At 40.0% G+C, this 15,740-nt stretch overlaps 1 pseudogene; it reads left to right on the top strand.

Annotated features, from left to right (window-relative positions):
- The first annotated feature begins 360 nt into the window (after positions 1-360).
- Positions 361-460, top strand: LOC131814208 (U6 spliceosomal RNA; annotated as a pseudogene).
- The last annotated feature ends 15,280 nt before the right edge of the window (positions 461-15,740 follow it).

Consider the following 15,740-nt stretch of genomic DNA (forward strand, 5'->3'; position numbering starts at 1 on the left):
CCAACACATGTTGTTTCCTGTCTTGCTAATTTTGGCCATTCTAACTGGTGTAAGGTGATATCTCAATGTGGTTTTAATTTGAATCTCCCTGATGGCTAGTGATGATGAACATTTTTTCATGTGTCTGATAGCCATTTGTATGTCTTCATTGGAGAAGTGTCTGTTCATATCTTCTGCCCATTTTTTGATATGATTGTCTGTTTTGTGTGTGTTGAGTTTGAGGAGTTCTTTATAGATGCTGGATATCAACCTTTTGTCTGTACTGTCATTTGCAAATATCTTCTCCCATTCCGTGGGTTGCCTCTTTGTTTTGTTGACTGTTTCCTTTGCTGTGCAAAATTTTTTAAATTAAAAAAATAAGTTCATAAGAGCAGCACATAAACTAAAATTGAAATGATAAGAGATTAGCATGGCCCCTGCACAAGGATGACATACATTTTGTGAAGCATCCATATTAAAAAAAAAAAAAATGAGTATGTAAGAAAATAGAGCATTCGTGGCAAAGAACATAAGCTGTAGAGTCAGACCTGGAATCAGAATCCTGATTCTGCCATTGAACTGCCTACCAATTATACTAGTTATACCACACCATGTAAAAAGTCACCCCAAAGCTTTCCAGATTATGACAGTAATAATCATTTTTTACCTTCCACAGTTTCTGTAAGGTCAGAGATGTGAGAGTTTTATGTTTGGCCATGTCTCTGATGAGGTTGCAGTCAGATGTTGGGTCACAGATGGCTAAAGACTATACTGAGGCTGGGAAATCTACCTCCAAGACAGCTCCCTCAAATGACAAGTTTGTGCAGGCAGGAATATTCAGTTTCCTTCCATGTGGGCTCCTTAAGCTCCTTCAGTGTCCTGATGAATTTGCACCTGGCTTACTCCAGAATGAGTGATCCAAGAGAGCAAAGCAGAGGCTGTGAAGCCTTTATGACCTTGCCTTGCAAGTTATGTACCATCACCTCTGTTCCATAGGTCACGCTAGCTGCCCTGACCTAACGTGAGGGGATTGCACAAGGGCACAGACATCAGGTGGTATGGATTGCTGGCAGTTATCTTGTAAAATAACTACTGCAAAGAACTCATACCAAGACTTTTTAGGCCTTAATCTCCAATTTATCTCCTGCAGTCAAAATACTTCCCTCATAAGGTTGTATAAGAATTAGATGAGACGATGCACGTGAAGTACTTGGTATGAGCTCTGAGTAACGTATAGAACTGCTGAATCACTATATTGCACATCTAAAACTAATGTAACACTGAATGATAAGTAAACTTGAATTTAGAAAATAAACTAAAAAATTTTAAATAAAAAAATATATATTTAAAGTACTTGGTAAGTCAGTATTCAAAAACATTACTTAGTATTATTAAAAGCCAGTAGTAGTTATTAAAAGATTCCAGGGACGATCCTGAGGAAGAAAATGTTATTCTGGGGAGTAGCTACAGCTATAAACTCCCTCCTTCGTCCCCCCATTCTTACTTCTGGTGGACTTCATATTCTCTCATATATATTAGGCCTCCTCATAAGATTTTCACTTGAAGAAAGGATTCTCCAGTTTAAAAAAACATAAAGCATTGCTGTAAGTCATATTTATTGCAAATACTAAGAACTGTAGGATAGATAAATATGTATATATGTATGAATACACACACACATATGTATAGATGCATGTACAATAGACAAATATGTATACAAATATTTGCATATCTATATCTATATATGGAGAGAGATGTAGATAGAGAGAGAGATAAAATTTCCATATAGATAAAATTACCTAGCTAATAGAGCTATAATGTGACTGGAAAGCAGAAAATATCAAATTGAAAATCCCATAGGAGACCACCTACTCCAATGTTAAAAATCTTAAGATAGTTAAGCCACTTATTTTCCCCACAGCAATCACGTGGAAGTGCTGTTTAAAGCTCCCAGATGAACAGATGGAGTAAACTCCTGCATATATGAAAGGTTTGTCCTTTCACCATTGCATTTATACAATCATGTGTTTTGGACATGCACTATCCTAACTGCTGGGTATAAGCAGTGAACAAGACAGATAGAGTCCTACCTTAGAAACATGGACTAAACAAATATATGAACACCACAATTTCAGGCACCAAGAAGTGCTATGATAGTAACCAAACACAGCAATGTGGTAAAGTGAAGAGTAAGGGGGCTGATTTAATAAGAGTGGTCAAGAGTGTCTTCCTCAAGGAGATGATACTTGAACTGAGACAGAAGTAATGAGAAGAAACCAGCCATATCAGGAAATGAGAGAAGAATTCATAGAAATGTACTAACATGGCAAGATGGAGCCATCAGACAGCCTCATTCCAATAGAATTCATTAAATTCATTCACTGTTCATTAAAGTCTTTGACATTTTGTTTGAAGACCTGTGTGCCTTTGATGCTTCATCTGCATAAGGACATTTGGCTAAATTTACTGTCCAGAGCCAATCTTTCTGGCAAAAAAAAATCAATGGAATTGCCAATGATGATGGTGTGGCTGAAACTGACACCTCCAAGTTAAAAACTAGGCCATTGGATACATTTCCAAGAAATATCTGTTGAACTGAAAGAAATCAAATCATGTCCTCCAAAAATTCCCTTTCTCGTTCCCATAAGCTACCCAAAGGAGTTTAAGGTGCCAGTCGTGTCCCCCTTTGACAGCTACCATGGGCCCCCTGTTTTCTGTGCTCCCCGACAAGTCCATGTGGGATTCCTTTGACCCTGCTTTCTTGTGTCTAGAGCTCATCTCCAATATCTGTCCTTCATCAGTGCTTCCCTGACTGTCTTCCTCCAATTGTCAGTGGTACTATGCGTGGACTCGCCCTTCCTGGTGCTTCTCCCAGTTCATTATTTTACTATACAGTTCTATTACTTGGTTCATGCCTGCCCCCTCCTCTAAATGTTCACCATTTTATCTAGGTGTTTATCCCAAGTTGCCAAGAGTGCCTGGACATAGTAGGAGGTAATTAATAGATAATTGTACATTGAATGAGTGGATTGCTATTCTCGGCCCCCAGATCCCCCTAATTAAAAGAGAATCCCTACTTTACGCCTCTTTCTCTCTCATATTGACTATGGCCTTCTGAAAATGAGGGTGAGAAATTTTAAGTCACTTGGTTAAACAGGTCCTCTGTATGTAACAACAGCCATAATTCCATGTTCTAGCTTTTAAAAAAAATAATAATTAATGGATACAAAACTGGCAACAAGAGGGAAAATAAAGGTGGATGTGAGAGAGGCTAAGGAAGGGACGTGTTTTGACTCCACAGTAGACAAAAGTAATTTATATGTCTTTTCTTCATCCACACGTCATTTGGTTTCAGAAATTGGAGTCAAACTAAGCACTAATAAGTGTGATGTTCACAGGTCGTAATGAAATTTTTATAAAAGCGCTTCTCTCCCCCCCGCCCTCACCCCAGTCAATGAATTTATTTTAAAGCTCTTACTGAAAATGACTTACACTAGGTTTTAAAAGTTCCCCAATCTTTTTACCTATGACATTTCTGCGAAAACCAAAGATGAGAATGAGAGCGACCCTGAGCTGGGAAAAACATTCAAAGCAAATACAAATGCACTGTCTGTCCTTATATTTGGCCCTACTGAGGGACGTGATCAAAAAGGGATTGTCGGCATTCCTGCTCAGCTGTATTGAATTCCTCTGATAGGAACTGAGGACAAGTGGCGGTATAGAGATCCAGAGATGGCGAGAACATTCGAGTAGGTGACAGAAGACCAGAATTCTAGTTTCCAGTTCTACCGTGGAACAGCCATTTGACAAAGTGTTCACTCCCTCTGTGTCCAAGATTCAGAAACTATAAAATGACAATAATGGAGCTTTGGTTCAAGGGGACAGACTACGCACGTGGGCTTACCTCACTCCCCTCCCAGACATCCTATCAATCAACAGTAAAGATATATGAGGGGGGACACACCCCTAACAGTACTCACAATTGTGGGCCTTGAAATGGCTCGTGTTGAGAAAGGAAGTCACAGTCCAGGACCCACATAGGAGACTGCAACACTGGCAGTGGATACCGGGGAGAGTAAATTTTTCCTTTTAATTTTGTAACCATAGGTATGGTTGTAGTGTTTTCTGTCCTCCACATGTATTGCTTTGTCTTTGCTATACCAGCAAAAATGGCAATAAGAATACTTTCTGGCCCATTCCATCAAGTAATTAAGAGGATTAATTAAAATGATGTATAAGAACACCTTGAAAACTCTAAAGCGCTGAAATAAATGTGAAGTATTGTTAAGGAGGCAGTCTTAGGCAGTTGAAGATTGGGGAAGGAATGTAGCACTTTCCTTGATCAAGCTCTATTTTTAAGGTGCCAAGATTCAAATTAAAAAGGAAGCTGTTTCTAAAACGCTGACTGTAAAGTATCTAAGGGAATAAATGTGCTGAGAGAAAGTATTTGGAAGACTGACAAGAAGAAAATTTAAATAGTGAGTGATGCAATAGAACTATTGGGTTTCCATCAAATTCTTTCTCTAAACCAAAAACTCTGTGAGGAACCGAATAGCAACAGAAGTGCTAGCGTCTTAGAAAATTCCACAGCAAAAACATTTCTTGTGAAAATAGAGCCTTATCGTGTGCTTACGTCTGAAACCATTTCCACATGTTTTTGTAAACAGTCTTGTAATTAGCATCCCAAACATTTTCGAGTACTGTGTTTTGTAACTTCTTAATTAGGCAGATAGATTTAATCAATAATCCTGTTAGGGTATTGAAATAAAATTGTTGGTTCATGCACAGGTCTCCTTTGCAGGTGTAGATGCTCAATGAAGGTTTGCTAAATGAATAAATGGATGAAAAAAACATTTTCCTAAAAGCTTTTTTTATTATCTAAAGCATGCCCTTGGTTTGTCCATGATGAAGAGGACGTACTCTTCAGATATTGTTGGGTGCCTGACTTCTCAGAGACTTATCTAGAAAATGAAAATAACAGTATGTACATAAGAGAGTTGTGATAATGACTTACTGATATAATGTATGCAAAATTCTGGGCACATAGTGAATTTTCATTTAATGTTAGCAACTGCTATGACTGAGAGCCCACTATGTGCAGTCACCACCCACCGACCTGATCAACAAAGACAAGCAAGACTAGGACCTCACCATCCAGTAGGGGAAGTAAACAAGCTGCTGGGTCACCCTCCCATGCGTCACTCCCTCCCTGAGTCTCATGGATAAGCTCCTTGAAAAAACTATTCCTTTGGGGCAAATGTTCCCTCCCGGATACTTACTAGGTTGCTGGCCAATAAGAGAGGATACACATGATAAGAGGCCAAGTTACAGAAGAACTTGCACTAAATTCTTTGCAAAATCCCATTTTCCCCTTTAAAAGTACTGAAGAAAACAACAACAACAAGAAAATGTCTTTTAATCTCTGTTTCTTCCAGTTCCTAGCACGCATGTCCCATGGAGAGCTAAATGAATATTGGCTCCGTGGCCCTAAGTTAGTGACAGCAGTGGACTGAACAGTGGAGAACAATCTAGAAATTGGTGGTAAAGGAGGCTTGAGTCTGAGTAATTCACTGTGAAAATAGCATGACGATCCCACAGGCTTGAGGGAGTCCTGGTCTTACCATAGACACAGAAGTTCTGATTCTACTGTTTGGGCCCCCAAACTGCCCCCTAACAAAAAGGCCAGGAGCAGGTCCTCGCTTAAATGATCAGGCTTAGTATCATGTGACCCTTCCATCCTGGCTTTCACACACCAGACCTGAGGGTCTGTGACCAAGTCTGAAGATATGCAAATGAGCAAGGAAGTGACACCCGTGGGCTAGGAACTCTAGTAAAGAGCCACTTTTGGGATCTCCAGGAAAAGATGAAGGAAAGACCCATCTCCACCCCCACAGCTCCTACATTGCCTTCTGTCTGGGAGCCACAGCTTTACATTCCTTGGCATGTGCGAAATGGCAGAAAGAGTAACCTCTTCCTTCTGGAATCTCTTCAGTTCTGCACTTCTGCTGATTGCATGGTAAATATTTTCTCTTTATTTTCTCCTGTCATTTTCTTGAACTCAAATCTTGTTTTTTTAAAGTGGGAGAAAAACACACACACAAAAAAATGGCAAGAGGTTGACATTTTATATCTAGATTCAGTTTCTTATATCACAAATGTTTCAGTTGTAGAATGCTCTTTTGGGGAGGGAGGAGAAGGATTTGAAAGACTGTGAGAAAGTGAGTGGGCAAAAATTTTGTGACTCTGTGAAATACAGAGTGCCTCAGTATATCCTTTCTCTTGAGTTCGTTTAGCAGCTGGGCGTGGGATTGAATATGACCGCATTCTCCACACTCCTGGTTGGTATACTTCATTCAGACCCTTATCACACAGGGCAGTATCAATGTCTGCTGATTTTCCAGCACCCCCACTGATTAAACAGCTAGGATCATTTTTCCTGGCCCTGTAATGATTTTGCAGTAAAGGGCAGAATTGATTTCAGAGCTATGACTCAGGGCCTGGTAAAATATTGGCCAAGAAGTGGGTGTAAGCAGCCACTGGCGTTCTGGAGATTTCTGTACCTTGTTAGCAGCTAAAAATACTCATGTAACCAATTATGCTAATTTAAAGAAAACATCTAAGTTATTTGACTACTTACAGCTTTCTTCTTAGGAATCTTCAAAAGATTTTGCTAATTTAGTTTGCTAAAGTAGTTTACTATTTTAATACTCTTCATTCAGCCATTTGGTGAGGAAGAAAGCAGGCTGGTATCATTAATAAGGCCTTTTGTTTTGCAAGCCTACTATGTATTTATCACCATATAGGGATAAACAAAGGAAACAGTAATTAAATCAGGCCTTCCAGGATGTATAGTCCAGCTTAAGGGGCTGGAAGCAGCTTGTCCATTACACAAAACCTTCCAAAGAATGGTCAAGGTGGCCAGTGCCACTGGGGCTCAAGAATGAAGGTGACAGTGTGTCCTGTTGTGTAGAAGGGGATAAGGTGATGGAGAAGAAGCTTCCACATCAGCTGAACACAGGCCAGGCTAGGTCACCCAGACCCCTGGGGCTTCGGCCAAAGGCTCTGGTTACTGTGACTTCCCTGGATGACAGGGAAGCAGGAGGGAGCTTTTTTGTGCAGAGCTCCTGGCCCATGGCTCCCCCTTTCTTCAATTCCGTGGATGAAGCAAATGATTTTCAGCTTTGGGATATGATTCAGGAGCAATAAGTGGTCCCTCCCCCTCACCTCACTGCCCACCTGTGAAGCCCCAAACATAGCACCCAAGAGCCTCAGTGATCAGCCCCAAGCCTGCCTATCCAGATGGTCTTCCCAAGGACATCATCCCTCCATATTCTTGCATGCCTGCAAACCATCTTCTTTTTTTTTTTTTTAAGATTTTATTTACTTATTTGACAGAGAGAGATCACAAGTAGGCAAAAGGCAGACAGAGGGGGAGTGGGAAGCAGGTTCCCTGCCAAGCAGAGAGCCCAATGAGGGGCTCGATCCCATGACCCTGAGAGCATGACCTGAGCCGAAGGCAGAGGCTTAACCCACTGAGCCACCCAGGTGCCCCTCCAAACCATCTTCTTGACATCTGTCCTGTATGCCTTCAGACTCACTGTCCTCTCTACACAGAAGAGCCTTCCTTAACGTCTTGCCCTGTTGAAATCATACCTATCCTCAAAACCTAGCTTCAGTACTCTTTGATGAAAAAGTTTCCTTGGGCCTCTAAGCCCAGATGTCTAGCTGAAAATAATCTCACCCCAACTATTCCAATAGCATTTTCCTTATAGCATTTATCACAGTCTTCACATTATACCTTGACCTGAATTCTCTGCGAACATCCTTCTCTCCCTACCAAAGTCTTTGGGGAGCAAGGAAATGCATTCTTCATCTCTGCCTACCCTGATTTCCTTGCATGTTTCTCCCATTGAGTACTGAGTAAGTATCTGTTGCACGGTCCATTAAATTAGTCAAGGCAAGAGCCTGAGCAATGCGGAACAATTCAGAAAGAGGTGGTAAAGGAGGCTCTGGCTTTTAGCAACGTGTTCAGAAGTGGTCATGCCAAGGCTTTAATTATTCATTCTAATGTAAGATGTTGCTTGCCAGCATCTTTCCCATTAGCAATGATTCTTTTACATAAACAAATGGTAGTTAAGTATAAACATGACTTTGAAAATGCTTTAAATTTTCATTTGAAGCTAAACAAAGAACTGTCTGGTTTAATGCAAGCCTTCCTCTTGAACGTGATTCTACTGTCCAGCAGCAGACCCCAGCTCAGCAATGTGCCCACTATAGCCCCGAGCTTGGAGATGGCTCAGATGGGCAGGAACGAGGCTCGGGGCCTGTACCTCTGTTTGGGGTAAGAAGTAAAGATATTAAAAGAGTTTTTAAAATATTATCTTTTAAAAAGGCAAAATGTAAGTATTAATGATTTTCAATAATATTCAATAAAACCATAAAACTTGAATTAATAGAGCTGGATTACAACCTATTTGAGGTTACAACAGGATCTTTCAAAAAAAAAAAAAAAAAACTTGTGTAGCTACTTTAGGTAGCAATCTTTCTAAAGTTAGTTATAAACTGCTTTCTAAGAGCACATGGAACTGAACTTAATCTCCTTTGTAAACAACCTGTTATCATCACCATGAACATCAATGCAGTTAGTTAACTGTGTAGAGCCAACCCAGGCATGCCAACTTTTTTGCATTTTCACTCACTGTTCCTGGACAGTTGTGACTGGAGCTGCTGAGCCACTGCTGGTTTTTCTGGCTCCTTCCATACTTCCAGCGTACTAGAACTTTCTTACTACTCCTGCTAAGCCTGCTTGACCAGCTTCTCGCTTCACAGCCTTTCCTTACTCTCATTCCCGTACGATGGCCTCTGAATTGCTTTGTTAGGACAATGTCCATAATACCTAGAAAGAAGCACTGAGTGATTCTTCAAAAAACAGAGAAACTTTGCAATAACATTTTTGACTACTCAGATTCCTTTGTTCACTGGTTCTTGGTGTTCAGATGACTGGAATCCAAGTGAACTGGAATCTGGATGGGAAAAGCTTACTTTGACATCATTAGTCAGGTTATATCTCATGATAAATGAAAAAGGAAATTCTTTCTTTGATAATAATTGATAATCTTCGTTTAGTAATCAGAAATCTTCTTTAAGAAAAGAAGGTTTACATGCTGTTCCCTCCACCTGAAAGGTTTCTCTTTTTTCTAGCTGGCAAAATTCTACTTATCTTTTAAGGCCCAAGCCCGAGTGCCATCTCCTTTAGGGTATCTTCCCTGATTCTTCTTGGCAAAATGAACTTTTCTACCCTTCATAGTCCCAAAGAGTGGAAGTATTTGACCAAGTAGACTGTAAGCTATTTGAGATCTGGATGTATATTTTATTCATCTTTGAATACCCAGGACCCAATATCAGCACTGCTACTCGGTGTTTACAATATTTGTGAACAAATGTCTGTGTTTTAGATTATTTCATTTTGTGACCATTTTAAGGTGTGACAAAGATGTATAAATAGTTCAGAAGGGTACCAGGAAAAAATAGGTGTGAAAGGGAAATGGGCAAGAAAGTCAGGGGATAGAGAAGGAGAAAGAGAACATGAATAAAGGGGCTGTGCTGAGGAGTACCAGCTTTGACAGGTTCTAGACCGTTAGATTTCCCACTCTGAGCCATCCATTTCTTTTTCTTTTTTTAAGATTTTATTTATTTATTTGACAGACAGAGATCACAAGTAGACAGAGAGGCAGGCAGAGAGAGAGGAAGGGAAGCAGGCTTCTTGCTGAGCAGAGAGCCCAATGCAGGGCTCGATCCCAGGACCTGGGATCATGACCTGAGCCAAAGGCAGAGGCTTTAACCCACTGAGCCACGCAGGTGGCCCTAAGCCATCCATTTCTGACTCTAGTTCCTTTCTTGCCTGTCCTTTGAGATACTACTTTGCTTTCAAAACATTGTTCATAATCTTTCATTTTTCCTAACCTTAATTCCTAAAGCTTCAAGGCTATTTACCCCTCACGTCTACTCTTGTGACTCAGAGTTCCAAGTCTCATAACCCAGTTCTTCTGGGTTATCACCAGAGTAGTATGTCAGACTGCAGGAAACATTTCTGTACTTAGAATATTTCAGATGGGATGAGATGGAGAAATTACTTATGGACTTGTGGCTTATCCTTGATCAAAAGAAATTTGTTGTTACCATCACCAGAGGAAATAAGTCTCACATAATTCTTTGATATGTATTCAGTATTTAACAAGTTACCCCTTCGGGGTGCCCAGATGGCTCAGTCCATTAAGCATCAGACTCTTCATTTCTGCTCAGGTCATGATCTCTGGGTTGTGAGAGCGAGCCCCAGGTCATGCTCTGCGTTGGGCATGGTGCCTGCTTGGGATCCCTCTCCTTCCCCCTCTGCCTCTTCCCCCATGCTCTCACCTTTCTCTTTTTCCCTTAAAAAAAAAGAAAAAAGCAATTAACATCTAGGAACCTTTTATTTTATTTTTTTAAAGATTTTATTTATTTATTTGACAGAGATTACATATAGGCAGAGAGGCAGGCAGAGAGAGAGAAAGGGAAGCAGGCTCCCCACTGAGAAGAGAGCCCAACTCAGGGCTTGATCCCAGGCCCCTGAGATCATGACCTGAGCCGAAAGCAGAGGCTTTAACCCACTGAGACCCAGGCGCCCCAATATCTAGGAACCTTTTAAAAAAACAAAAACAAGTCATCCCTTTGCTTGAAGAGAAGGATAGAAAGGAGCGGGGGAGGATAAAGTATCAAAGAGCTTATTTCATATGATATAAATTCAAAAAGCAAACAGCAGGGAGTCACAGAGAGCAATCTGGGATTTAAAGAAAGAAAATATCAAACTTATGAATTCCATGGTTTCAAAACTAATTTATTCACCATGAACCAATCTTACCATTCATTAGCTTCCCCCAGAGACAAGATTGAATGTCAACTATTTTCCTGACCTATAAATAATAGGTGCCACACGCTTGGAAATGAAATCTAGTTAGGGCATAATAACAAAGTGAATCAATATGATTGTTACAACGCTTAAAAAAAAAAAATAGCAGGCTAAGTCCTGAATCTTTGGGGCGAGAGAGATTCTCATTCCCTGCTCTTTAGGGAAAAATTTTTTGACAGGAAAATTGAAAAATTATCCTTTAGTAGCACTAAGTTTGAACCAAAGAATAGTCCAAGAATGAACAATAAAAATTCATACTCAATCATTTGTTTAACCTGAATGAATAGCTGGGAGCAATGATATTACCTCATAGGTTAATTAATGATGATGGTGTGCAGGTGGGTATGGTAAGACTGAGTTCCTGAGGAATGTGAGTAGAATGTGTGTCCTTTAAGGCTCGACCCTGAAAAGCCTGTGGTGCACATTCCTCCATGTCCTTTCTTCATTTCTACTCATGGGGATGAAGATGACTGGTGACTTGGAAGCCACTTGTTCACAATGGCAGAGCTTCCGTCAGCATGAGCCCCTGAATGACTGCATGGAGTAGAGCCCCCACCAACCAATCTGAAACCTGGATTCTGAGCTGTTACATGAGCAGCAGCGGACCTTCTAGTTCTCTATGTCATTGCATTCTGAAGTTTTATTTGTTAGAAAAGCCTACATTGATGTGTGTGTGTGTGTATGTGTGTGTGGTGTATTATTTCATCTTTTAAAATTTTTAAATAAAAATAATACAGACTCATTAAAAAATACAAATACAGATAAGTCAAACAGAGGAAATAAAAATCTTTAATTATCCAACATGAGATACATTATAACAAAACAGGGATCACACTTTATTAACCATTTTGGAGGATACTTGTTTCACTTAAAAGTATCATGAATGTCTTCCTTCTGTGTCATTAAGTAGTATTCTGCCACATAAATTTTTAGTCAATGCATGATAAAAGTTACACAGCTCATTAGAAAGTAACAATTCAATAAATAGCATTATTTCTGTTCACCAACCATTGAACCTAGAATATCTCTAGAAACAGTTGTTCTCAAGATGCTTAGATACTGGATTAATAGGTGACACTTAGAAAATCATATTTGGTAACTTTTGAAACATTTGGTATTATAATAGAAGTTAAGGTACTATAACAACAACAAAAATCTTTGTCAGAATGCAGGAATTACTCCTGTCATCAAAATCTTCAGATGGGGTAGGAGGGAGTAGTTGTTTAAGGACCACAACTTGTCCTTGTTGATAAGCTGAAATTGTGAATAAGTTGAAAAGCTACCAGAAGAAATTTGGTAGCTCTGTCTGGCAAATCCATGCTGGCTTGGCAGCTCTACACTCCCCCACAGGAAGAAGGGAAATCTAGGGTAAGCAATTTTTGACAGAAGTTGCAGACATGCCTTCTGCTCACATGTCCTTGGTTAGAGTTCAGTCTCACGGCCGAATCTAGTTTCAAGGGCATGTGAGCCCTTCATCAGGAAAATGAAGTCCAAGCAGAGTAGCCCTGGAGTCACTAAAAACTCCATGATAAGGAAGAAGGAGAGAACAAACTGGGTTGGGGGATGGGGGGGGGGGGTGGGCAGCAGTCTGCCACATCCTCCAAGGTTAGCACAGAGCACGGTGTTTGAGAAGAGGAGCTTTGCCTCAGCGGCTTTCTAATAGCGACTCCCACTTTGGCTAATCATTAAACTGTCTGATCTAAGACTGTTACTTAACCTCGGTTTGCAAAATAGAGACGTTAAAATTCACACATTGGTTACGGGGATTAAGTGATTTAGTTCATACAAAGTGCTTATAAAATGCTGCCTATAATTACTTTATATCAGAACCAACAGAAAACAGACAGCATGTGCTCAGAAGAGAAAAGTGAATGAAACCCAGCAAGAAGCAACCGCTGAACCACACTGAATATGGTGTGGCGGTTACCAGCCTAACTCTGAAGCCAGACTGCCCAGATGTGCCACTGTGCCTCAGTTTCTCCATCTGGAAAGTGGGAATTATCATTAGTATCCACCTCACAAGGCTGTTGTGACAATTACAGGAGTTAATGCGAGATGTGTGTCACGCAGACCCTGGCACATAGCAAGCACTACATAAATGTTGGCTTCTACCTATTGTTAAGTGTTGCCAAAGAAAAGTGATATTCACATATTCACCTGAGTGAATGACTTGTGACTTGCACCACCGCACATGCTGACCATCACACTGTAGATCACACCATTTTCGGTGCTCATTTCTGAGTACTAAGGTCTCTGTGCTTTCCAAAATCGGTGGACTGGTATTTTACAGCTTGGGACGTGGGAATACATCCATCACCCAAATTGGACAGGAATCACCTCTGCTCCCAACTTCTTTTCCTTTAGGAGAGTCATGCATATTCCCATACAGCTTCCTTGGCTCCATAATACAGGCTTCCAAGTGCACAAAAGTGCTCTTTCAGGTAATGCATTTTCTCAAAGAATGTCCCTGTTGATTCCGAGACGTTGGGATTGAAAGTTATTTTCAGAATCCAGAATTGAGTTAGGCTTTGTCTTTCTTTTCTATTATTTTTATTCACTGCATTCTTGAATAATGCCAGATAGGTGCTGGAAAAAAGCTTCAGGATGGTGACTATATTTTCATGGCAATTAAACTTACTATTTAAATTAATGATGATTTGTAATCAGAAAAAAAATCAAGATGACAAGAACACCTCCCTAAAAGTCAGATTCTTTCATCTATTTTGTCTCTGATAAATGTGGTTAGTTTTGTTTGCTTTTGTGGAGGATTGATGGCTTTTCTAGAAAAGGCATCATAAGTCAAAATTATGTAAGCTGAAAATTATTTTTCAACAGACTTAAAGTCATATAAGGGTATTAAATTCCTAATCAAATGTTCAATGTCTACCTTTTTACTCAAACAGACCCCAAAACTGTATTTAGTCAATTAGGAATTATATACCAAATACATGGTACAAAACGTCATGTGCCAAATTTTACCTCTGCATAACTTCTGCCTTCCTTCATTGCATAAATCTAAAGGTGAAGGAATACCTTCATTGAATTCACAAGGGCTCTTTCTTTTCTACGTTTTATTTTGAAATAATTTTAGACTTACAAAAAAGTTGCAAAAATACTACATGGAGTTATAGATGCCTTTTATTCAGTCTCTCCTGATTTCTTTTTTTTTTTTTTTTTTTTTTTTTTTACATAACCATGGTACAATTGTTAAAACCAGAAAATTAATATTAACAAGTTAAGACTAAGTAACCTCCAGATCTTATTTTAATCTCACCTGTTCTACTACTGTTGTTTCTCTGGCCCAGGATCGAATTCAGGATCCCACATTATATTTGGTTGTCCTGTCTCCTAGTCTCCTCAGTTTGGAACAGCCATTCAGTCATTTATGAACGGGAGGACAGGCCAGTTATTTTGCAGAGTATCTCTCAGAATTTGTCTATTTTTTTTTTCTCATGATTAGCTGAGGTTATGCATTTTTGCTGAGAACCCCATGGAAGTTCAACCACCTTAGTTCATCACAGCAGGAGGTAGGTGATATCTGTTTTATTATGGTGAGGTTGATTTTGGTCCCTTGGTCACAGGGATGTCCACCAGGTTCCTATTCTATAAAGTTACTATTTTCCATTTTAATTAAGAATATCTTGAGGTGGATATATTTGAAAACTATACAAATACCTGTTTCTCACAACAGCTTCCACCACTAATTCTGGCGTCCCTGGATGACATTGGTTACAACTATTATAGTGGTGTTTGAGAAAGAGTGATCTCTTTCCATCATTCATTCCACATTTTTAAATTGGTATTCCACTGTAAGGAAGTACAATCCTTTCTCTTTCACTTATTATTATTATTCAGTTACTTGTTTACAGGAATATAGACCCTTGGATATTTATTCTATTCTATGGGTCCTGTATCTACTACTTTGTTGGTGGCGTCATTATTTATTTTGTTGTTCAGAGTGGCTCAATTTGGCCATAGGGAACTCTAGAAGGGCTTAAGTGTTTCACAACTGTCTCGAAGGAGACTTGCAGAGGAAACCTAAAGTCACCTGAGGGTTTTTGAGAAAACTGATCAGAGGACGTGTTTTGTCATTCTCTTTTTCATTGCAAAAATTTCCCCTAGCAAGCTCTGTATTAAAGATGAAGCTTTGAACTCTGTTCAAAGCTGTCTAAAGGACATCCACTTACGTGTTTATTGCTGTAGATCCAGGAAGTATTAACGTGGGTAAATATCCTTTGGAGCTTCTCCATTCTAACATACAAAATCACTTTCGTCCCTTTTGGGAAGTCAGATTCTCCCATAGATGAAGGAGTGTCCAATAACACTTCTTGTTCTTCTCTCCGAGGTATCATTATAAGCTCCTCCCCAAAGGGAAGGCGCGCTGCCAATCTGATTAGAGACTGAATACTGATTGGGCTGTGTTTTACTACTGCGCAGGCTCACTGCGCCTCATGAAAGACAGCTGCAACCTGCTTCTTCCCTTACTGCTCCCTTGGTGTAAGCTAGTGTGCAAGGCTCGCCTCTGGAGCAGCCTAGCCAAGACTTCTCTCAGGTCTGTTCTAGATAACCGTAGACTTGGCCTTTCGATTGTCGAGGAGAAATGAAACAAAAACTTTGTTGGAGCTTCCTAGCCTAGGCCACGTTCAAAGATGCAGCTTTTTACTGGAAACCCTTGGAGTGTATTTGGTGCTTGTTCCTCTGTTAATAAGCAGTACTTTTTGTCTTTCTTTGGGCAATTTCCTGGGCAATGCAGATTCTTGGGTAGAAGTGTGATGAGTGGGGCCGGGGAGGAATGAGGGAGGCGAAGCAAGCCCTA

Source organism: Mustela lutreola, chromosome 13 (genome assembly GCF_030435805.1).
Source record: "Mustela lutreola isolate mMusLut2 chromosome 13, mMusLut2.pri, whole genome shotgun sequence".
Lineage (NCBI taxonomy): Eukaryota > Metazoa > Chordata > Mammalia > Carnivora > Mustelidae > Mustela > Mustela lutreola.